Genomic DNA, 25,271 nt, shown 5'->3' with positions numbered 1-25,271 from the left:
GCCTGAAATGTGGGAGACCTGGGTTCAATCCCTGGGTCAGGAAGATCCCCTGGAGAAGGAAATGGCAACCCACTCCAGTACTCTTGCCTGGAAAATTCCATGGATGGATGAGCCTGGTAGGCTATAGTCCATGGGGTCGCAAAGAGTTGGACACGACTGAGCAACTTCACTTATTCTGCTTCAATGAGCAATAATTTCTCAAGTTAAAACACACACATTTTGGCATCTGATGACAATTCCTTACTCCTGATAACTTATCTGTCTTTAACTTGTCTCTTTTCAGCAGTTTAGAGACTAGAACAAATGATTGAAAAGAATATTACCAAGGTGATAGAATTAATTCTTTTGGGTTTTTCAGTCCAGAGAGAGAGTGAAATCCTTCTCTTTCTTCTCATTTTAGTGGTATATTCTCTATCAATGGTGGGAAACGTTGGCATGATTTCCTTAATCCGGTTGGATCCTCACCTTCACACACCCATGTACTTTTTTCTCAGTAATCTGGCCTTTGTAGACCTTTGTTACTCCTCATCAATAGCCCCAAAGTTCCTGGAGACCCTCCTGACCAAGCACAGGTCCATATCTCTCTATGCATATGCGCACAGCTGAGCTTTTTCCTGAACTTCTTGATTTTGGAGACGTTCCTTCTTGCAGTAATGGCTTATGATCACTATGTGGCCATCTGCAATCCTCTTCTCTACATGGTGATCATGTCTCAAAAGGTATGCATGCAACTGGTAGCAGGCCCTTACTGATACAGCTTTTCTGTTGCTCTCCTCCACACAGTTGTTACTTTTCGATTGATCTGCTATGGCCCCAATGTTATCACTTCTATTGTGATGATGTTCCTTTGATGGCCCTTGCCTACTCAGACACCAGCCTCAGCGAGATCTTGATTTTTATCTTTGCTGGATTCAACATAATCAGCTCTTTGACCATGGTCCTTATTTCTTACCTATGCATTGTGGCTGCCATCCTGAGAATCCAATCTGCAGAAGGGAGACACAAAGCATTCTCATCCTGTGGTTCTCATCTGACTGCTGTCACTATATTCTACGGGACTCTGATCTTCATGTATCTGCAGCCCAAATCAAACCATTCCCTTGACACAGACAAAATGGTCTCTGTCTTCTACACAATAGTCATTCCTTTGTTGAATCCCATGATCTACAGCCTGAGGAACCAAGAGGTAAAAAATGCCTTGAGGACAACCTTTGAAAAATGTTATTTCCTATCTCTAATAAACAGTAAAATGTATCTTGTAACACTGACTGTCTTGAAACTATGCCACACGCAGATGTGTTGTTTTTATTATCTTTAATAGGTTAATTTATTTCTACCATTTTTATATGAGCAAAATGACTTTGCACATGTGTTCTATTTTTCATATAATTTATAAGTAAGATAAAAGGTTTAAAAGATTATAATGCACATTTTTAACAAATTGCTACTATTTGCATATGTGACACTTGATAGTTTTGACCTGGATAGTTTCTATTTAACTGATAATAAGATTTAGCCGCTTTCAAAAATGTTTCTATTTTACACATTGTGGAAACAGAACAAGGGAGGTGGTAAAGTAAAGTTCTTGTCCATCCCCATGTCGTTCCAGGCAGTAGCTGTTCCTCAACTGCACCCTGTCTGCTAAAAATCATGTCTCTCTGCCTCTGACTCCCACTAGATTCACTGTCGGTCACTCTCTGTAATTCCACAGTTCTCATGTTGTTTGAAAAAATGTCATTTTTCGACATGCAGATCTGGAAATCAGGGTCAGCTTTGGGAAAGTCATACTCTCTTTTTCTGTATCAAAACAAAAATGCACACATACCTATATTCCCTCAGCAAAGCTTAAGATCCTTTTACATTTTAGGGATTTGAAGAAATTACAATGGTTTGACAGGAAGCGGTAGTTTAAAACCAAGTTATAAACGTGCTTGCTGTCAGATGTCAGGAATATTATTCTATGTTGGGGTGGTTGTAAAGTGATGCAATCTAAGACCCACTTAAACCATCAACTGGAATGTTTTGTTTTTTTTTAATTCAGATTCAAATGTTTGGTGTCTACCATGCGGGTGATATTGTGAGCTATTATCACAGGGCAAAATCAAAAACATTCCTGAATATGCTGAATAGTCTGCTATTTTGGAAAATACTGGCAAAAAATTGATTGTATAAGTTATTTAGAAACAGTTTAGCTTATTTTATCCAAGTTATCTTAGTAAACATTTCATTGTTAAATTAGATTTCACATTTATGTGAAGATATCAATATTGCCACGTTAAATTATTTATATTAAACTTTATTTTAATTTATGCCTCACCTAACCTCAACACCATTATTAAACCAGCAACAAGGTGTTCTAAGTGGATGTAAACTGTACAAATTCTGAAGAGAAGCAATGAATTACAATCTTGATTTTCAAGTTCTTAAATCAACTTCTTTTGGGGTCAGGGAGCACAGTTGCAGAGAAATTAATCTTGGGAATCATGACTATCAATTGCCAAAGATAAAACTCAAGAGAGGAGAACATCTTTGTTGTTGCTATTTTTTAAATAATTCCAAAAGTATAATTTAAATAGTTAGAAGCACAGCAGTGAGCTTCTATAGTAAACTACAGAGTAAGGGCTGAACCTGAGATTGGCAATGTGAGAAGGGCTTAAAGGTCAGTGAATCTTTCAAAAGGAATCTGGTGCCCCTTCTGGGTAGCACACTGGATTCAGGGGAGGTTGCTGCAAAACCACAGGTTTACCAAAGAAACTTCAGATACATTTGAAGAGCTCCTAGAGCAGAAAGGATGATAGCCTGGGACACTAAGAAAAACTAAAGTAAAACCAAAGTTCTAACTTTTAAAAATTACTGTAAAGAAATATATTAGTTTCATCAGTCTGTGTTAACAAAGTACCACACAATCATTGACTTAGAACAACAAAAACTTATTTTCTCACAGTTCTGGAGCCTATAAGTCAGAAGTCAAGGTATTGGTGGAACCAGGCTCTATATGAAGCTCTAGGGGAGGTTCCTTCCTTGTTTTTTCCAGCTGCTCGTGGTCCCAGGCATTCCTTGTCTTGTAAACATCTTTTCAGTCTCTGCTGTCTTCTCATGGTCATCTTCCCTCTACATCTGTGTCCAAATTTCTTCATTCTTATAAGGACATCACTCACACTGGATTAACGTTCCACCTTACTTCAGTATGACTTCATATCAACAATTGCATCTTATTTGGACCCCATATCCAAATAATGACCCTATAACCCAATGATCCTATAACCAAACTCTGAAGTTCTTCAGGTTAGGAACTTAATACATCTTCTGGGGGAACAATTTCACTCAGAGTAAGTGCATGTAAGTGTGTGCATGCTCAGTTGTGTTCAGCTCTGTGTGACCCTATGGACTGTAACCCACCAGGCTCCTCTGTCCATGGGGTTTTCCAGGCAAGAATACTGGAGTAGGTTGCCATTTCCTTCTCCAGGGGATGTTCCCCCAGGGATTGAAACCATGTCTTTTGCCTTACAGATGATTCTTTGCTGCTGAGCCATTGGGGAATCCCCACTAATAAGTAAGGACAGTTAAAGATGTGCTGACTCAAATGTATGGTGAAAACACACCTTATCTACACCTGCAAGCACAGTGCAGACAAAAAATAGCTGAGGTTTCCTAAGCTTAAGAAAGAGATTTGTAAATACCTAAAAAGGCTAGCGAAATGGCCTAGATGATGGATCAAAAGGGATGCAAAACCAGTTAATGTAACAACTGGACTTTTAAAGATCATAACAAGCCCAAGGACTCATCAAGTAGTTAGGACAAAGGGATATATAACCTAATATCTAATATAGATCAGAACCTTGAGTTTTTCTCCTCCTTGTTAAGACAGAAGACAAGATGCCCTTCTCTCAATACCAGAATAGTTTCTGAAGAGACTTGATCATTCTCAGGTAAAAATTGTCCTAGTGAGTGGTAGGATGCAGAGGTGAAGTGCCAAGGATATGTTTATGGAAAGTATTATAAGAGAAAATATAGCACTATAGCTAAGTGAACTCCCAAGATGCAGTGACTTAATAAAGTAATTTATTCCTTTCTCAGGCAGCAGTATGAGTTAAGGGGTTTGGGAAAGGCAATTAGACCCTCAATATGTGGTTTCCATCTTTGTCTAAAAAGTGATCATTTCAGTGGCAACATTTTCAAGTGGGAAGGAAGAGAAAAAAGTCCATATCTAATGGCTTTAACATAGAGAAGGTGATCTTTAGGTTTCAGGCACCACTTTCTACTGATGGCTCATTGCCAAGACTTGACAACATTATGTATCCCAAAAGCTGGATGACAAATGTTTTACTTATAAATTACAACATAAAATAATGGACACTGAGGAATATGTCTGCCATAAGGATGATAGAAAATGTGATCTTAAAGGGTCAAGTTATAAAGATCTCTGTCCGTACGATTGTTTCTTGAGCAGCCTATCATTTCATACTTAACACCAACTTGTTAGAAGCAAACTTGGGTGATTTAAAAACTTAAAAAAAAAAAAAAAAAAAACCTTTGTTAATGTAGTTTCCAATACTAATCAAATAGTACTTTTTCTTCCTGCTCAGAACCTAAAGTTATGAAAAAGAACTCTCCTCCCACCATCTGCTTTTTCTCAGAACCAATCTGAGGGAATGTGGCTTGTGGGCAATTAGTAAATTAGCCTGAGCAACAATACTTTCTGTGCTTAAATGAATCCATCTTTCCAGTGATACTACCACAAGTAAATGTTACTTCTCAGAGTCTTTCTGCTGCTGCTGCTAAGTCGCATCAGTCATGTCCGACTCTGTGCGACCCCATAGACGGCACCCAACAGGCTCCTCCATCCCTGGGATTCTCCAGGCAAGAATACTAGAGTGGGTTGCCATTTCCTTCTCCAAATGTTACTTCTCAGAGTCTTTCTACACATGTTCAATTGTGCAACCCTTTTAATTGGATTAGTCCTTAAACAAGAATAAACTCATTCATGAGAAATTACTTCTGCTTCTGATTTGCTTTTATGCTGGTATTATTAGCAAGAGTCAACAAGGACAAAAAATGTATTCCACTTACATTAAGAATGAAGGTAGATTAAGTGGACACCAATCAACATAAATTGAATTGTAAACGTGTAATCAGATCCCAATGGATACCAGTTTGAGCTGTGCTGATCACATTTTAACATGTTTAGTGCAATGACATTTGGTTTTACACAGATTCTTATCTGGTTGATCCACTCTAGTTATTAAAAGCTTGACTTAAGGAGCTAAATACAGACCTAAGAATGTAATGTTAGTGACAAGAATTTGGAATCAAACAATACCTTCATCATAGCAATCAAATGTTTAACAGGACATTCTTCTGATCAAAAGTTAGATTTTAAATGACAAAAATCCATATTGCTTCATTTTTTTAAACTCTGAGGAGGACATGATAGGCTTTACTCATAAATTTTTCACCTATTTAATGAAGAGAAAAACAACTAGCCAAAATCCAAACCAAAGAGTAGAATTACAGTGAGTCAACAGATTGTTTGAAATACAAATACTGTTAATTATAGAGCAATACATACTGGGAGTTAACCTTCTGATTGATTCATGACACTAGTTGAAGATTCTGAATACATTTTTGTTTTCAAAACTTCATGCATGTATGAATGTAATTGAAAGCTTTTTTGGTAAATGAGTGAGAGAGTCAGTTCCTAGGCAAGTTGATAGGGAGTCCTGGGGTCCCCAAGCAGAGAGGGGTCTGGAATTCTCAAGGAGGAAGAAAGGACAAACTTTTTTTCTTTCTCCACATTCCTTAGGATTATATAACAATAATGTATCCTGCCTAAGGACAGTCTTTGGATTCAACCTTCTGTTATCTTAAAATGTAAATTATGGGAGTAGACCTGGTCTTTACAAGGATGTATCTTTCCTAAGGACAGTGTTATCTTAAAATGTTAATTATGGGAGTAGGTCTGATGAGGTCTTTACAACCTCCAGACATTCTTTGGATTATATAACCTCATTGTTAACACTAGCAAGTGGGTACTCTTTCTGCCCCCTTCTGATGCCTATGTCAGAAGCTTTCTCTATCTCCTTTATACTTTAATAAAACTTTATTACACAAAAGCTCTGAGCGATCAAGCCTCGTCTCTGGCCCTGGATTGAATTCTTCTCCTCCGGGGGCCAAGAATCCCGGTGTATTCACGTGATTCAACAACCTTTCATGAGGATCCACCAACTTTTAAATTCATGGAAAAGTGATGAAGTCTTAATTTTTTCTCATTAAATTATATATTACTTATAAAACAAGTGAAAAGCAATTATATATAGAAAATATCCTAAGAAAGCATTTTCAACTCTTACAAAGATACCTCCAAATTAACATGTGCTTATCCAAATGTATTTATGAGTTATCTGATGACTACACTTAGCACAATTTTACATACACTGTGACTAACAGTAATAGGTCAGGGTTAGTATGTTTGCATATGTAGATAAAGGAGGCTTAGTCCTGAGAGTCCATTCACGGGGTAAACCATCACTGTGTTAGACTGGACCTCTTAGTATATTTAAGTGTTGCCTGTATACAGTCTATTTTAAACAGGGTTATTTATATGCCTGGACATTTATAACAGGAAGTGGCATACACAGAATTATGTACTGCAGGTTCACTGCCTCAAGTTTGCCTTGACGATTGCTTTGTTGACCGCCTCTTTCACATCTTCGTTCCTCAAACTGTAGATCATGGGATTCAGCATGGGAATCACTGTGGGGTAAAACACGGCCACCATCTTTCCCTGCTCCACAGACTCTTCAGTGGGCCTCGTGAGATACATGAAGAGGAGAGTCCCATAAAACATGGTAACAGCTGTCAGGTGGGACCCACACGTGGAGAATGCCTTCCTCCTGCCATCGGCAGAGCACATGTGCAGCACAGCCGCTATGATGAGGGTATAGGAACTGAGAACCACTGAGACGGAATATGTGAAATTAATCCCAGCAATAACAATCATGGTGCATTCTTTAACTGTGGACCCCTCCACAGGCAATCTTGATAAGAGGAGGGTCAGCACAATAGAAGTGGTTGATTTCAAAGTTTCCACAGAAGTACAGGCCATATGTCCACAGTGTGCAGATTAGGCTAACAGAGAATCCATAGATGTATGTCACAGAGATGAGACGAGCACAGACAGTCCTGGACATTTTACTGCCATAAAGCAGAGGGCTGCAGATGGCCATGTAGCGATCAAAGGCCATCACAGCCAAGATATATACTTCCACGTGGACAAGGGCTGTGAAGAAGTAACACTGCACCAAACACCCCACATAGGAAATGGTTTTTGTCTCTGATAGTAAGTTTTCCAGCATCTTCAGAGTGACCTTGGAAGAGAACCACACATCCACAAAAGACAAATGACTCAAGAAAAAGTACATGGAGCTCTGAAGCTGGAGGCTGATGCTGATCAAAATAATCATACCAATGTTCCCTATCAGAGTGATCATGTAAACTACTAGAAACACCACAAAAAAGAGACCCTGAAGCTCCTGATGACTGGTCAACCCAGAAGAACAAATTCTGTCACATCTGTGAAATTTGGCATTGCCTTCACTTAGACCCAGTCTGCAGTGCCTATGGACAAATTAAAAGAAACAAACTGATTTATTTTATTCTTGAAAATTGAGTCATGTTTATCAGTATTCTAGTTCAAATAATATAAAAATCAACGTAGACTTTGCACAAAGTTTAATATAAGAGTATATAATCATTTATTTCCTTTAATAGGCCTTATATGTAATTATTACAATATTTATTAGTTTCTTAACTCTAAAACAGACAATTACATTCACATACTACTAGTATTAGACACTTATTTTTGCTAAATTATTTCAATGATGCTAACATCATAGAGTGCTAATAGAAGTAAAGCTAGACTGAGAGTCATCAGAGAATGACCAAATCCATTTAAACATATTATCTAATAGGAAATGACTTGAGACTCATAAATGTAAATATTCAATAAGGTCAGACAACCACTTTGTGCTGAACAGGGAAGTAATAAGAGTGAATCATTGAAACGCCATTGAATATTATTTTTGTGTATGATGGTTGCCTGTCATTGTCTATATTAATACAAATGCACATGTAATATTAACTTACTCATTTCCCTATGACTTGGAAGATAGCCTTTTTAAAAAATGTATTTGTTTGTGTATTTTTGGCTGCGCTTGGGCTCCTCTTGGTTGGGGTGTGTGGGCTTCTCACTGCAGTGGCTTCTCCTGTTGTGGCGCACTGACCCTAGGTGAGCAGGCTTAAATAGTTGTGGCTCACAGGTTCTAGAGCGCAGGCTCAGTAGTCGTGGCTCTCAGGCTTAGTTGCTCCATGGCATGTGGAATCTTCCTCCAACCAGGGATCAAACTTATGTCCCCTACATTGGTAGGCATATTCTTATCCACTGAGCCACCAGGGAAGTTCAGAAGATATCTTCTTATATACGCAATTTTACAGGATGATTGTCTTAAACCTTGGTCTTACAATCTAGTCATTGACATAATTTTATACACTATGCCAGCATATGATATAAAAAGCTTTCAACTTATGAAAATCCTAGTCATGTTTTATTTTATTTAGCTATATATTTCACTTGCTTGATTACTGCTGCTTGCAGGATGAGGTAAGCAGGTATTTAACAACACAGACTGTATCAGTTTAACAGTTATCTCAGAAAAGTAAACCGCAAGTGGTTCCATCACCATATCAAAATTATATCAATAGATAAATTCTATATACATATAAAATTCAGGAGCCATGCTTTTAAAATTATTGTCTTATTTAAGATTCTACTGCTTTTCAGCAACAATCCATTATATGTCTAATTATTATTTCAAATTCAATGTCATTACAATTAAAATGTCCACAAGGAATGTTTTCTCTGTTTAATACACTTCCCCAGATAAGTCTTCTGAGAAGTAAACTGCTCTGAGTACTTAGGGATGCATCTGTAGGATTAACATCATCTTGGGAATTTAAGATCCCCATAATAACATTGCTTGAAGGGAATATTATGACATAAAATGGTCTGTAGTTATAATTGCTTATAATAATTCATTTACAAACATCAAAACCAATGTTATGTCAAATATATTTTATTATTTATTATATCTAGAAGTAGTCTAAGTTTGGCAATATGAAATTGAACAAGCTACACAAGATTTTGGTTTGCATCATAATTGATTCTTTTTGAAAAGGAGTGAATGAAAAATACAGAAATGAGACAATTTATGGAATGGAACTACTGTGAGATGAAAACAGAGCATGCTGATAAACACAGAAATAAGAAGAGGCACGCTGCACACAGACTGGTCAAAGATCTCTTTGAGGATGTGACTTTTCAGTTATGGGCAACTAGCCAGTTATGTAAAAATATTGAGGAAAAAGAAAATGAAAATACAAAAAGTTAGAAGAGGAACTATTTTTAAAAATGTATAAACTCTATGATTGTATCATGGCTCCCTCCAACTAGTAGCAACTCACAATTTGGAAGTTGATTAATCTCTGTAAACACTCTTCCTACCCCTGAAATTATTCATATAGGAATTAAATACACCATAGAGAAAATGATTTGGGCACATAACATAGTCACTGATATTTCAGTTCTGGTCTGGGTTCACCTGTACCCTATATTTTCATGATCATAGATCTTCTGGCTTCTAAGTGTGGATAAACTAAGCCAGATGAGAGTTACTGATTTTGACTGGGAGATAGAGCTAAGACCAAGAATTTTCATATATAAAAACTCTTACCTCTGCTTGGTGAACCCATAATTACCTAATTAACAGAGTTTGATTTGGATTATTGGTACAACTAATTATAAGAGGATGAGATCGTTAGATAGTATCACCAACTCAGACATAAGTCTGAGCAAACTCTATAGTGAAGGACAGAGGAGCCTGGCATGCTGTAGTCCATGGAGTCTCAAATAGCCAAATATGACTTAGTGACAGAACAACAACAGCAAATAAGTATAAAATATACAAAAAATCATCAAGGCACCTAAGAAACATAAAGTAATACTACTTCTCCAATTTCCCTTCCTGTGTGATAATATGTGGGTTTTCTCCCACTGTTCATAATCATTAGCTCTGTAATAGTAGAGTTTGTCTCATTCATTTTAGAACACTTCAAACTGACTACATTAGTTATGTATTGTAGACATTCAGGGATATTCACACGTGATTTTTAAGCATCCTGATCTCCAGACCAGCTTCATAGAATGCATTACTGTGTCCATAACTAATAAAATCTCTATTTTAAAAAATTGTTCTAGTGGCAGCAGTCTCAGTTTTAAGGTGAGATAACAGCTACCTTTTGCTGACTCCTTACACGATCTTTTATAAACAAAGGTCCCATGAGAGAGGTTCTAATTAGCATATCTTTCTGAAAAATGAGAAAACTGAAGCACTGACAGACCTGAGGCTCTCCTTGGATCAGACATCTGCAAATTGGCCAGACGGAAATGCAAACCAATTAACTGAACTCTAGGGGTACACTCAATAACTTTATATCACTACTGCCTCTTTGATAACTTTTTCTAATATTCTACTTCTCTACATTTAAAATGCAGTTTGATTTTCGTCCAAAAAAGGGGAAAAGTTACCCTTTTGATAATTCATGCTTGATGAACCGGAAGAGCTTGACATGGCTACAGAGCCTGAAAACAGAGTTCTTGGACCACCATTGGTCCTCCATGCCTCTCAAGGTTCAGTTCAGTTCAGTCGCTCAGTCGTGTCCGACACTTTGCGACCCCATGAGTCGCAGCACGCCAGGCCTCCCTGTCCATCACCAACTCCCGGAGTTCACTCAGACTCACGTCCATCGAGTCAGTGATGCCATCCAGCCATCTCATCCTCTGTCGTCCCCTTCTCCTCCTGCCCCCAATCCCTCCCAGCATCAGAGTCTTTTCCAATGAGTCAACTCTTCGCATGAGGTGGCCAAAGTACTGGAGTTTCAGCTTTAGCATCATTCCTTCCAAAGAAATCCCAGGGCTGATCTCCTTCAGAATGGACTGGTTGGATCTCCTTGCAGTCCAAGGGACTCTCAAGAGTCTTCTCCAACACCACAGTTCAAAAGCATCAATTCTTCGGCACTCAGCTTTCTTCACAGTCCAACTCTCACATCCATACATGACCACTGGAAAAACCATAGCCTTGACTAGACTGGACCTTTGTGGGCAAAGTAATGTCTTTGCTTTTCAATATGCTATCTAGGTTGGTCATAACTTTCCTTCCAAGGAGTAAGCATCTTTTAATTTCATGGCTGCAGTCACCATCTGCAGTGATTTTGGAGCCCAAAAAATAAAGTCTGACACTGTTTCCACTGTTTCCCCATCTATTTCCCATGAAGCAATGGGACCAGATGCCATGATCTTCGTCTTCTGAATGTTGAGCTTTAAGCCACCTTTTTCACTCTCCACTTTCACTTTCATCAAGAGGCTTTTTAGTTCCTCTTCACTTTCTGCCATAAGGATAGTGATCCCATAGTCCTAGGGCCAGATGACTGAAGTAACTTCTCATAGAGAGCCACTTTATTAGATAACTGTGCATCATCTTTTAAAGCAATTAAGCATATAGAATGTATAATTTAGAAATTTTTAAAAATCACTTTCATTAACTTTTCAGAATTTTACACACACACATGATACAGCAAAGGTATAATTATTTCTTCAATATAGTGAAAAACAGGGAAGCATGGCATGCTACAGTCCATGGGATGGCAAAGAGTAGGACACAACTTAGTGACTGAACTGGGAATAACAATCATATCCACTGACACAATACTTTCAATTCCATTCAGATACATTTTAAAACACAATGTGAAAATCACTGGTCTTTGTAGAGAAGACATAAAAGGCAAAACCTAAAGAACAAAAATTCTTGTAAGTCTCCATTGTAGCAAGATATTCTTATGAATTTTTATATCAACTATTAATATAAATAGTAATATTTCCCAAGTATATAATTCCAGACAATAAAACACTGTGATAACAAATAGGTCCACAAGTAAGGTCTTAGTCTCTTCTTCAAAAAAGGGCTAAAAACTAAAGATGTGACTGCATTAATCTCTATTACAAAGAGTATAAAATTTGCAGACCTACCTTCAGCAGCAACAATGATAATTCCTCACTATTTATAATAGAATCTTGAACACTGTACACATTGAGAGCATCTCCCCAAGGAACTATCCAGATAATGATGAAACACATTATAATTAAAATTATAGAAACATCTCAGGAGTAAGGGAAGTTAAGGAGGGTTAATCAGAAGAATGTCTTCTGATAACATTACGTGACCAGTATCCTTAATGTCATGGGTATAATCTCTCCCATCTTCACATGGTATAATATCTGCCTCAGGAAAGCACCTTGCACCTCAGGAAAACATTCTTGGATTGCATTATACAATGTCATTCAGTCACTTTCTTTTCTATTGTACTTTAGTTCTAATAAGCATTGTTTTTCAGGCCAAACACAGCAATGCACACCCTATGCATCTCATGGCTGTTGAAGAGATCCCAGGTGCCTCAAAAGTACAGATCACATAGAAACATCTAGGGAGAATGAGTACAAGTAGAGGTCATTAGTGGAGAAGTTGATTGTAGTAGAACAATTTATCAGTGAACTTAGGCTCTTTTTGGAGTCAGTAGAGCATCAACTTCAACGTCAGTTAGAATGGAAATAAAATCTTAACTGTGCACCATAATTAACTGCCTGTCTTTGAAAAAGTAAGGATTCTCAGTTTCAAAGTTCATCTGTAGAAAAAGGAAACTGCTGTCTCACAGTGAGGTATGCGGATCGCAGACAACATTGGGAAATTCTTAGCACAACAGCCTGTCTCTGATGAGGCAGTCAAAAAATTGAAATGAGCTGTGAATTTTCACCTATTAACAGTTCACAAGATCTCGCCACCTATTTGTGATTGTGATCAGTATTATCTCTGTGTTGAAGGGTAAAATATTAAAAAAAAAAAACCTAAGTCAAATAATTCTGAGGTTCAGTTTCTCCACAAAATATGGATAGTAGGGGCTTTCCTGGTGGCTCAGACTGAAAAGAGTCTGCCTGTAATGCAGGAGACCCAGTTTTGATCCCTGAGTCCTGAAGATCCTCTGGAAAAAGGAATGGTTATCCACTCCAGTATTTTTGGTGCTTCTCTGGTGGCTCAGACATTAAAGATAGCTAGCAGATTAAAGAATCTGAGTGGAAACCAAGATTGTTCATAAACTCCCATTTGTACTACCTCAATTTTGCTGGAAAATCATGGACAGAATAATACTCAGGCAAAGTTTTCCTTTTCAGTGCCCAAGGATCCCAGACTCCTTAGTTCCTTCTCACCTTTTATGGAGAAGCTACATAAGGCAAACTCATTGCACCAGATTATTATAACTTAACTTGCACTCCCTCGAGAAAAAGGGAATTTAAAACAAGAAAGCATTGTGTGTGTGAGTGTGTCTGTATGTGTGTGTGTGTGTGTTAAACAGGGAGAGAGCAAGGAAGAGAGTCAAGGTTAAATACATTTTATACTAGAGATGCTTAACTATAAAAAAAATTGATATATAAATAAATGTATGAATGAGATCCATTTTTTAAAGTGCTTTACAGAGCTATCCTGAATTTTCTGCAAATAGCAAAATTGCTTTAAATTCTCCAAAAGAATCAAGATTTGGGGAGATTATGAGCTAGAAGTGATCTTGGAGGTCAGATACTTCATCCTAAAAATTAACTGGATGAATGACACAAAATGAGTGGTTTAAGGTCACCCGCAAATTATTTTGAAAATTGGAAAGTAAAACCAGGAACATGACTTAACCAAGAACCTTGACATCATCATTCTTCATGCAACACTGAAACAAATCTCAAAAGAGTAGAGAAAGTGGTTCACTTAAAAAAAAAATAAGAGGTGACAAATATTATCCAAATCCACTTGCCAAATTCACTTGCTAAATTCAGACTTAAATTGGAGAAAGTAGGGACAACCACTAGACCATTCAGCTATGACCTAAGTCAAATCCCTTACAATCATACAGGGGAAGCGACAAATAGATTCAAGGGATTAGATCTGATAGACAGATTGCCTAAAGAAGTATGCACGGAGGTTCATGACATTGTACAGAAGGCAAGGATCAAGATGATACCCAAGAAAAAGAAGTGCAAACACACAAAATGGTTGTTTGAGAAGACCTCACACATAGCTGAGAAAAGAAGAGAAGTGAAAATCAAAGGAGAAAAGGAAAGATATACCCATTCAAATGCAGAGTTCCAAACAATAGCAAGGAGAGATAAGAAAACCTTCCTCAGCGATCAGAAAAAAAAGCCTTCCTTGGCAAAGAAATAGAGGAAAAAATAGAATGGGAAAGACTAGAGATCACTTCAAGAAAATTAGAGATACCAAGAAAACATTTCATGCAAAGAGGAGCACAATAAAGGACAGAAGTGGTATGGATCTAACAGAAGCAGAAGATATTGAGAAGAGGTGGCAAGAATACACAGAAGAGCTGTACAAAAAAGATCTTCATGACCCAGATAACCACAATGGTGTGATCACTCACCTAGAGCCAGACATCCTGGAAAGCGAAGTCAAGTGGGCCTTAGGAAGCATCACTGTGAACAAAGCTAGTGGAGGTGATGGAATTCCAGTTGAGCTATTTCAAATCTTAAAAGATGATGCTGTGAAAGTGCTGCACTCAGTATGCCAGCAAATTTGGAAAACTCAGCAGTGGCCACGGGACTGGAAAATGTCAGTTTTCATTCCAATCACAAAGAAAGGCAATGCCTAAGAATGCTCACACTACTGCACAATTGCACTCATCTCATATGTGAGTTAAGTAATGCTCAAAATTCTCCAAGCCAGGCTTCAGCAGTACATGAGCCATGAACTTCCAGATGTTCAAGTTGGTTTTAGAAAAGGCAGAGGAACCAGAGATCAAATTGCCAACATCCGTTGGAAAAACATTGAAAAAACAAGAGAGTTCCAGAAAAAAAACATCTATTTCTGCTTTAATGACTATGCCAAAGCCTTTGACTGTGTGGATCACAATAAACTGTGGAAAATTCTGAAAGAGATGGGAATACCAGACCACCTGACCTGCCTCTTGAGAAATCTGTATATAGGTCAGAAAGCAACAGTTAGAACAACAGTCTGGTTCCAAATCAGGAAAGGAGTCTGTCAAGGCTGTATCTTGTCACCCTGCTTATTTAACTTATGTGCAGAGTACATCATGAGAAACACTGGGCTGGATGAAGCACAAGCTGGAATCAAGATTGCTGGGAGGAATATCAACATCCTCAGATATGCAAATGATACCACCCTCATGGCAGAAAGTGAAGAAGAACTAAAGAGCCTCTTGATGAAAGTGAAAGAGAGAGTGAGAAGGTTGGCTTAAAGCTCAACATTCAGAAAACTAAGGTCATGTCATCTGGTCCCATCACTTCATAGCAAAAAGAGGGGGAAACAGTAGAAACAGTGATAGACTTTATTTTGGGGGCTCCAGAATCACTGCAGATGGTGACTGCAGCCATGAAATTAAAAGACACTTACCCTTTGGAAGGAAAGTTATTACCAACCTAGACAGCATATTAAAAAGCAGAGACATTTCTTTTCCAGCAAAGGTCCATCTAGTCAAGGCTATCATTTTTCCAGTAGTTATGTATGGATGTGAGAGTTGGACTATAAAGAAAGCTGAGCACTGAAGAATTGTTGCTTTTTAACTGTGGTGTTGGAGAAGACTCTTGAGAGTCCCTTGGACAGAAAGGAGATCCAGCCAGTCCATCCTAAAGGAAATCAATCCTGAATATTCACTGGAAGGGCTAATGTTGAAGCTGAAACTCCAATACTTTGGCCACCTGATGCGAAGAACTGACTCATTTGAAAAGACCCTGATGCTGGGAAAGATTGAAGGTGGGAGGAGAAGGGGATGACAGAGGATGAAATGGTTGGATGGCATCACCAACTCAGTGGACATGAGTTTGAGTAAACTCCAGGAATTGGTGATGAACACAGAGGCCTGATGTGCTGCAGTCCATAGGTTGCAAAGTGTCAGCCACAACTGAATGGCTGAACTGAACTGAGTAGAATTCACTGGTAAAAACATGGGCTATGGAGTCAACTTGTTGAATTCCCATTCTGGCTTTAACAATTTTGATCCATGCACTCTGGACAATGTTTCTTAATATTTCTGGGCTTCATCATTTTTTTTTTTTTTTGGTCAAAATGGATTCCTTATATGGGCAGGTTTATTTTGAGGGTTAGGCAACAGAAAATATGCACTATTGACCATACTGTTCTCCATACATGTCTGTATGTGTTTGTGTGCATGCTCAGTCATTTCTGACACTTTGTATATCCATGGACTGGGTAGTCATCAATAAATGGTAGCTATTAGTCATTAAGTAAAGAATCATAGAGAAGAGCATTCAATATATTCCTTATCATCCACTTAAATGACTCAATGAATTATATAAGTAATAGTACCTAAAATAGTAAATATCCACACTTTTCTGGTCATTAGTTTTTCCTTTTTCTTTCTTGTCATTTATGAATCATAAGTCTAGTTTTGGCACATGATTGCCCAAATAAGCAGAGTTTTGATGGTTATAAATACATGTATAATACAGAAGTCTACATACCTTTGAAGGAAGAGCCATTTTAGAAAGAGCGTCAATGTCATGGCTCTTCTGCTGAATAATGCAGGCAGGATTTATATTACTTGTAGATTGATGCCATTTCCTTAAGAGATTATACATATAGGTGAGTATTAAGTAATTGCTTTGTTAGCTTGTATTTTGCACTAAATGAGTTCTCTGGAGAAATAACAATTGGGTACAATGCAGATTTGCCATGGGGCCCAACTGGTTTCTAGTGCTTTTCTTTTTTAGATTCTGTGTCAATATTTTCCTTCATACATTGGGAAGTCTACATCATAATACTGATGTCTGCCATCGATACTCGTGCCATAGTCTGTTACCCATAATATTTGTTTAATCCAATTTAACACTATTTCTTCCACACAATTATCATAACTTTGTGCTACAACCTATTACCATCTCACTTTGGGTTATGGGTTGAAAAGTTTATTTAATATCTATATATCAAAATCTTGACTCCCAGTACTTCTGAATATGACTGAATTTGTAGATATAGTTTTTAAAGAGGAAATTAAATTGTAATCGGTTCAAATAGTGCATCCTAACCCAAGATGACTGGTATCTTTTTTAAGAAAGGAGATTAGAATACAAGAATACACACAGGAAAGACTGTGAGAGACACAGGAGGTGATGGCTGTCTATAAGCCAGACAGAAGCTTCAGAATGAAACCAACCCTACTAACATTTTGATCTTGAATTACTATCCTCCAAACTGCAAGGAAATCAGTCTCTTTTGTTTAAGCCACCCCAGTCTGTGGTACTTAGTTATAGCAGCCCTCGCAAACTAATACGTTCTGCCTTCAGTAGACAAAGAGACTGCTTTCATATTCAAAGGAAGTTTCGCTTCTTTGAAGAGTAGTATCATTTTTAATATATTTCAAACGTTTACAGTACGCATTCAAAATGTGCACAAAACATAAGTTTATAATTTATTGAATTTTTTCAATGTAAAAATGCGTTTATGACCAAACTTCTAAACCAAGTAGAAGACCCACACTACATCAGACAAACATCTTTCTGAGTCAGTATTCCTGACTCAGTATTCCTGACTCAGTATTCCTGACTCAGTATTCCTCAAGTATTCCTCAAGGTAGATGAGTTTTATTTTTAGCACTCTACATAGTTTGTGTCTTTTTCTGAATTTTACACAAGTGAAATCAAACAGAACACATTCTTTGATGCATAGTCTTCTGGTGAAAACTCTGTTGATATCTGAACATTATGTTGATGATTGTTTTACCTTGTTTGGACTGCTATAGTAATTATAACATAAGCATTTATTTATCACTGTTCTGAAAGCTGGAAGTCTAAGATTAGATTGGGTTCTGATGAGAGCATTCTTCCTGGTTTGTAGATGGCTGTATTTTTGCTGTGCCCACACCTCACATGGGGCAAGGGAGTGCCCTGGGCTCTTTTATGAGGGCACTAATCCAGTTCATGGGCTTCCCTAGTAGCTCAGAAAGTAAAGAATATTCCTGCAATGCAGGAGTCCTGAGTTTGATCCTTGTGTAGGGAATGTTCCCTGGATCAGGAAATGGCAACCCACTCCAGTATTCCTGCCTGGAGAACCACATGGACAGAGGAGCCTGCCGGGTTAGAGTCCATGGGGTCACAGAGTCGGACACGACTAAGCATGAGCAGGCACTAATTCAGTTCATGAGGGCAAAGCAAAGCCTTCATGACCTAATGACTTCCCTAAAGCCCCCACATTCTAAATAGCAATGGTTCTTTTATTACCGTAAGTGTAGAGATCAAGTTGACAACATTCACTGAATCATGGAGAAAGCAAAGGTGTTCCAAAAAAACATCTACTTCTGGATTGTACTCCAACTATACCAAAAAATCTGGAACAAACAACCTCATTTAAAATGTATAAATCTGAACACCTGGCCAAAGAAAATATACAGATAGTAAATCAGCATATCAAAAATACTCAAAATCATATATCATAAGGAAATTACAAACTAAAACAACTGTGAAGCAGCACTGCACACCTATTAGATCCAAGAAACTCAAAAAAGGGGGGTGGGGGGGCAGGGTTTCTCTGGTGGCTCAGTGGTAAAGAATCTGCCTGACAATGCAAGACACTCAAGTTTGATACGTTACCCAGGAAGATCCCACATGCCACAGAGAAACTTAGCTGAATTTTTCCACAGCTAAACAAGGCTCACCTGTGACCTGAACACTACATGCCTAGTACTTAGTAAACAGCTTTGAAAAAGTGTCCAGACAAAAATTATCACACAATACACAAGAGCTGTACTTCTAATAGCTAAAAACTTTCAAATACCAGGATGTCTTCGGTAGATGACTGTGTAAACAAATTGGGATACATCCAAAGTGAAGGGGAGCAAATGCTACCCCAAAATATACCCCTTCAGCATGAGAATTAGTTGGACTTATTAACTTTTTTTTTTTTAAGAGGACACATGATCATCTCTGAAACCCAAGTTCAAGACGGCTCTTCTGAGTCACATTTACAAGAGAAATCTCATTTCAAAGGAATTATCTGTATATATCAGATAGAAGGATGACAGTCTTGTGAAACTCTTTTTTTTATAAATAAGGAAAGCTAAGATGTAAATCTGTACAACAACCATACCCTTCCTTTCCTTTAGTTTTATTTTTTAATATTTATTTGTTTTTTTATTTGGCTGCGCCAGGTGGACCTTCGTTGAGGCAAGCCAGATATTTAGCTACAGCATGCAAACTCTTCGCTGTGGCATGGGAGATCTAGCTCTCGGATCAGGGATGGAACCTGGGCCTCCTTCTTAAGGAGTGTCCAGTCTTAGCCACTGGACCACCAGGAAGCCCCTGTGTGGTTTTTAGATGAAGACGGTATCTAAGGTGATATCTTGGGCCATTTCAGTCACTGACTCAGTTTCCCGAGTTTCTCCAAAGCATGTACAAGGTGCACATTATTAAACTGGTTTGCAAAACAAGTAAAGGTAGTTCATACTACAACACTGTATGCTTACAAATATGTAAATGGTAAATGGCATGTTATTTATTTTTAATTACTATGGGAAAAAGAATGTAGTATTGGTACATGTTACAAAATGAATAAACATTAAAACATCTTTAGTGAAAAAATCCACATAGAAAAGGCCACCCAGATCCCATATTCACCATGTCTGCTTTACATCCACCAAGTTTGTCCAAATGTTTGAAAATCTCAGTGACAGTCTAAAAAAATATTGGATGACAATGGGAAAAAAGATATTTTCATACACTTGGACAATTGCTGAAAGTGGAAATAGGGCTGTGGATTACATTATAATGTAGAAACTATATGATTTCCTGATTTTGGAGATTATGTGCTGGTTCCACAGGAGAATGCGCCCATTTTGGATAAAACGCATGGAGTATTTTAGGTGATGTGGCAAATGTGAGTATTTTTTTTTTACCATTACTAAGAGTTTCCTGCACATTTTAAGTTACTGAAACATAAATAATTTTTAAAAACAACCATGTCAATACCACAAAAGAAAATCCGATCAGACAGGCTTGAAACTTTCTTATAGAGGCCAAGACTTACCCAGATGAAGTTCAACGGAAGTTGTGATGCTCATTGCCCTTGAAGGAGTCCACATGGAATTTACAAATAAAATTTCCCACATAACTTCACAAAAAGTTGTTAGAATACATTCAGTGAAGTTGAATAATTTGGGATCAATTTACAATCATATAAAATAGTACAATTTACAATCTAAATCAATATACAAAAATCAGTTGTGTTTCTATACACTAAAAATAATCAGAAACAAAAATTAAGAAAAAACTTAACCAAGGACATAAAAGTAGTAGGAAAACTAGAAAGCACTGATAAAGAAATCAAAGAAAACACAAATAAACATAAAAATATTCCATGCTCATGCACCGGAAGAACTAGTTATTAAATTGTCCATTCCAACCAAAGCCATCAGCAAATGCACTGCAATAAAACTATAATATCAAATGGCATTTTTCATAGAAATAGAAATATTCCTAATAATATTCTGCAACAACTAAGGTCCCTGAACAGCCAAAAGACTCTAAGAAAGAAGAAGGAACCTGGAGGCATCTTCCTCTCTGTCTTCAAACTACATCACGGAGCTGTAATAACCACAACACTGAGGAACTGGCACAAACACAGGCACAGGGACTAGAGGAAAGAATAGAGAGCCCAGGAATAAAGCCATATGTATGTGGACAGTTCATGAAAATCAAGCCAAGAACATGCAAAGAGGAAAGGACAGTCCTTTCAAGAAACAGTGACAGGAAAACTGGCCACCTACACCAAAGAACATCACTCGCCATCCTCTAGATCATACAGAAATCTAACTAAAAACCCACCATTTTGCACATGGAGCTCTTTCCCCCCTGAGTCCTCTGAGATGGACCTCCAGTCAGCCCTCAGCTGGACACAGGAAACGTCTACTTCGTCCTCATTTTTCCCTCTTGCAGCGCCTCCTTGCAGGTGGGCACTGAGGCAACCCTGCTCCTCTCAGCCTGGACGCAGCCCCATTATCCAGAAGCCCAAGCCCTGACAGTCCTGAGGAGACAAAGCTCCCCCCAGGTGGTCACCTAGCAGAGTCTGAAGGCTAACTGTCCTGTGCCCACGGGCCAGAGGGGGGTTTGGCGCCCCCTGCGGGCCGCCAGAGAAGAGCTGGCAGCACCACGCTCACAGACCCCAGAGGGCTCACCCAGAACCAGCTTTGCTGTGAGCACTCAGACTGGAAACCCAAACTTAAATGGAGCCAAAAATCTCCATGACCCTGTTCAACACACAAACCAGAAACTAATCCAACGCCCATAAAACCTGAGACTGTGAGCCACATGGCAGAGCAGTTCTCTCAGCTTCCCTCACCCTCCTGTCCTCCACCCAGGCAGCCCTTCCCAATAAAACCTCTTGCTTTGACAGCACATGTCTCCTCAGATAATTCATTTCCAAGTATCAGACAAGAGCCCGCTCTCAGGCCATGGAAGGGGTTTCCCCTTCCTGCATCAAAACCACAAACCAGGAGAAAATATCTTTCAAATGTGTATCTGTGCAGAAGGAAATGGCACCCACTCCAGTATTCTTGTCTGGGAAATCCCATGGACAGAGGAGCCTGGAGGGCTACAGTCCAAAAGCATGGCATTTTTGAAGAGAGGAAACAGTCCCAGGAAAGTTGAGGCACTCACCAAAGGCCCCAAAGCTTTCGATGGCACAGCCAGAACTGTGGCTGAGCACTCCCAGCTCCCAAGCCTCTTGATACTGGCCTCTCTCACCAGATACGGGTGTGGCAAATTAGAATCTAAAACATGGCTGAGGACTTCCCTGGTGGCTGAGTATTAAAGAATCTTCATGCCAATGCAGGAGACGCAGGTTGGATCCCTGTCCATGCTGTGGAGCAGCTAAGCCCATGCACCTCAACCACTGAGCCTGTGTTCTAGATCCCGGAAGCTGCAACTACTGAGCCCATGAGCCCCAGAGCCTGTGTCCCACAACAACAGGAGCCACCAGTGAGAAGCCCACACACCACAACTAGCATAGCCCCTGCTCGCCATAACTAGACAGAAGCCCACACAATGAAGACCCACCACAGCCAAATATTAATAAATAAAATTTTAAAAAACGCATATAGGATACAAAATTTGTACTCAAATTATACCAAGAACTCTAGACCAAACAAACCCATTAATAATTGGGTAAAGACTGAAACAGAAACCTGGCCACAAAGGGTACACTGACAGTAAACAACCATAAAAAACATACTCAAGATCCTGGTGGGATGCGTGCACAGCCACTTTTGGAAGACAGTCTGACAGTTTTTTCCAAAGCTAAAAGATTCATCTAGGATGCAATACTACACCTCTTGTATTTAGACAACAGCTTTGAAAAACTGTTCAAACAAAAACTAGCATAAAATAATGCACAGTAGCTCTATTCTGGGTTAAAATTTGGTTAAAAACTGAAAGACATCAGAATGTTCTTCTGTAAATGAATTAATAAGCAAATTAGGGCACATGTACATCAAGGGGAGCAGAATATGCCACCCCAAGTTGTGTCTTTTTGACATCAGGATCATTCTGGACTGACATTTAAAAAACAGCAGATCCAGGAGAATGTTTGAAAATGCCCTTTTAGGAATTAAATTTATATTTATTAGGGAAATCTCCACTTGTAAGGCTGTCTTCACCTGTGTACCAGAAATGGAAGGATAACGAAGTCTTAAGAGAAGGTAGTCCATGGAGATGGCCTGGATGTAAACTGCATAATATCCAGACCCCTGTTTACTGTGCTTTGCCTCCAAACCTCCCAAATCATTCCACCGTGCCCCCACCCAATGTCTTTCTTTTGTTCTTAGCTAAAGATAGCACATAAGTTACAGGCTTGGGCCATTTCAGGTTTTCCTAGGTACCTTACAAGCATATAGGGGGTATGCATGGAAATAAGCTTCTGTTTTCCTCCAGTTCATCTGCCTTTTGTTGTGGGGGAAAGTCTCAATGAGGAAAACAGAAATATAAAGGGAACATTATTTTTCCCCGAATACACATGCAATGGAATAGTATTTGGAAATATAACGGAATGAACCACCAAATCAAGCAAAAATCATAGACGATTCTTACCTGTATATTGCTAAGTGAAAGAATCCAGCCTACACACTAATGACCCCATTTATACAACATTCTGAAAAAGGCAAAACAGACTTAGAAAAAGATTATGAGGTAGAAGGTTCAATATTCTATCTGATACATTACACATGAAATGGTTGGATGGCATCACCAACTCGATGGACGTGAGTTTGAGTAAGCTCCAGGAGTTGGTGATGGACAGGGAAGCTTGGCGGGCTGCAGTCCATGGTGTCGCAAAGAATCAGACACAACTGAGCGACTGAACTGACATTACAGATGAATATCTACCACTGTGCATTTGTATAAACCCATAGATCTTTGGACCTCAATTAGTAAATCATAATCTATTCAAATTTAGTAATTTAGGATATGAGAGTGTCACAGAATGAAACACAGAATGCAGCAGAGTCTAAATGACTTAGAAACGCATGGAAAAAACTCACTCTTCGTTGATGGCAAGGACGGCATAGGCTGACGAGAGTTGAAGGATCTTAGAGCAAAGAAAGCCAGAACTGGGAAGATAAAGGGGTACAGCAGGGCCCCCACCCCGTTCCAGTCCTCCTGCTTCCCAGCCCGCTCTCTGGGCCTGGAGGAGGGTCCTCTCCGACTGGTCCGGTGTGGACACATGGGCAGCGTCACTGTGCGGTGACAGCCGGGCACACAGGGCCCCTGGGCCACATGCAGCCGCCCAGGGCTTCCAGGAGCCCATGTGCAAGCGCCGGGACAGACATCTGACACACAGACTCACCACCTAAAGTGGAAACACCTGGTTCCTGGGAATCTGGAACTTAGCTTTTTTAAGGCCCTTTCCTTGGCCCTTGCCCTTCTGGGCTGCTGTGTCTCCTCCTGACTCCTCCCCCTGAGACGTGTGCCTCACAGGAGCATCCCCAGGACCTGAGCTACTCAGCAGCTCCCACTGTGGTCCCGCCTCTCAGAGGGGCTGCTCCACCGCCCGTTGTAAACAGGGGAACTCGCTGTGGAAAGGCCCCCAGCGCATCGGTCAGGAGACAGCTGCGCAGGGACGGCCACGCCCATGCCGCCGGGGCTGCCGGGTTCACGGATTCTGTTCTCCTAGTAAGGGCCTCAGAGATCCCCTCAGTCCTTCCGGAAGTGTTCTGGAACGCGAGTGCAGGAAGCTAGCGCACACTTTCTGTATTCCGGTCCTGCAATGCGGCTCAAGCCTTTCCCCTTCACAACCACACTGGCAATGTCTGGAGTCACTTAGATCATTTTTCCATTTCATTGCTCTGATTAACTCCAAGGACCACATGCCTACACACGTCTCTAACTGGATCATGCATGGCCCCAGTTCCAGGCACAGGGGACGCAAAACAGAGTGTCTGTGATACAGCTTCCTGGGGCATCATGTTTATTCCCGGTGCTTTAGAAGGACACCCATTCAGCCTGAACTAACCCCACAACGTCCCAAAGCTGAAGCCCCAATGGGTCCTGAGGAGACCAGACTCCCATCAGCAGCCACAGGCAGCCAGGTGCTCAGGCAGAGCGGGAATGCCACCTGGGGTGGGGGTGGGTCGGGGTCACTCCCTGCCAGCCAATGGGAACTGCAGCTTAAGCCTCCCTCACTCGCGCAGGCGCAGCTAAGTGGAGACTCCGCCCCTCAGGGCAGTTCTGCTAGGTCCATTAAACTATGGAAATTCAAACTGAAATATTGCCAATATCCAAAACTTCTCCAAAATAGTTAAGGAATAATTAACTTGAAACTGTATAGAATGAAATGTAGTCACCAAATTCACTCAAATTTATTAACAGACATTTAAATTTTGAAACTATCAAAATTGTGGACATAAACACAGAAAATCTACATGACCCTGGGTTTGGCCTATATATCATGAGCTTTGAGTTTTAACACACGAGCTGTCAGTCCACAAAATAAAACTATTGTGGACTTTATAGAAATAAAGATGTCTATTCTGAAAGACCTCATTCAGGAAATCAAAATACAAGCCACAAACTGGGAGAAAATATTTGC

At 39.4% G+C, this 25,271-nt stretch overlaps 2 pseudogenes; one reads left to right on the top strand and one right to left on the bottom strand.

Annotated features, from left to right (window-relative positions):
• The first annotated feature begins 303 nt into the window (after positions 1-303).
• LOC139186426 (olfactory receptor 8U3-like) lies at positions 304-1,318 on the top strand (annotated as a pseudogene).
• A 2,727-nt stretch (positions 1,319-4,045) lies between these two features.
• Positions 4,046-7,588, bottom strand: LOC139186630 (olfactory receptor 5M9-like; annotated as a pseudogene).
• Positions 7,589-25,271: the final 17,683 nt, after the last annotated feature.

Source organism: Bos indicus, chromosome 13 (genome assembly GCF_029378745.1).
Source record: "Bos indicus isolate NIAB-ARS_2022 breed Sahiwal x Tharparkar chromosome 13, NIAB-ARS_B.indTharparkar_mat_pri_1.0, whole genome shotgun sequence".
NCBI lineage: Eukaryota > Metazoa > Chordata > Mammalia > Artiodactyla > Bovidae > Bos > Bos indicus.
The sequence above is the reverse complement of the archived record's forward strand: the minus strand, read 5'-3'. Positions and strand labels throughout refer to the sequence as shown.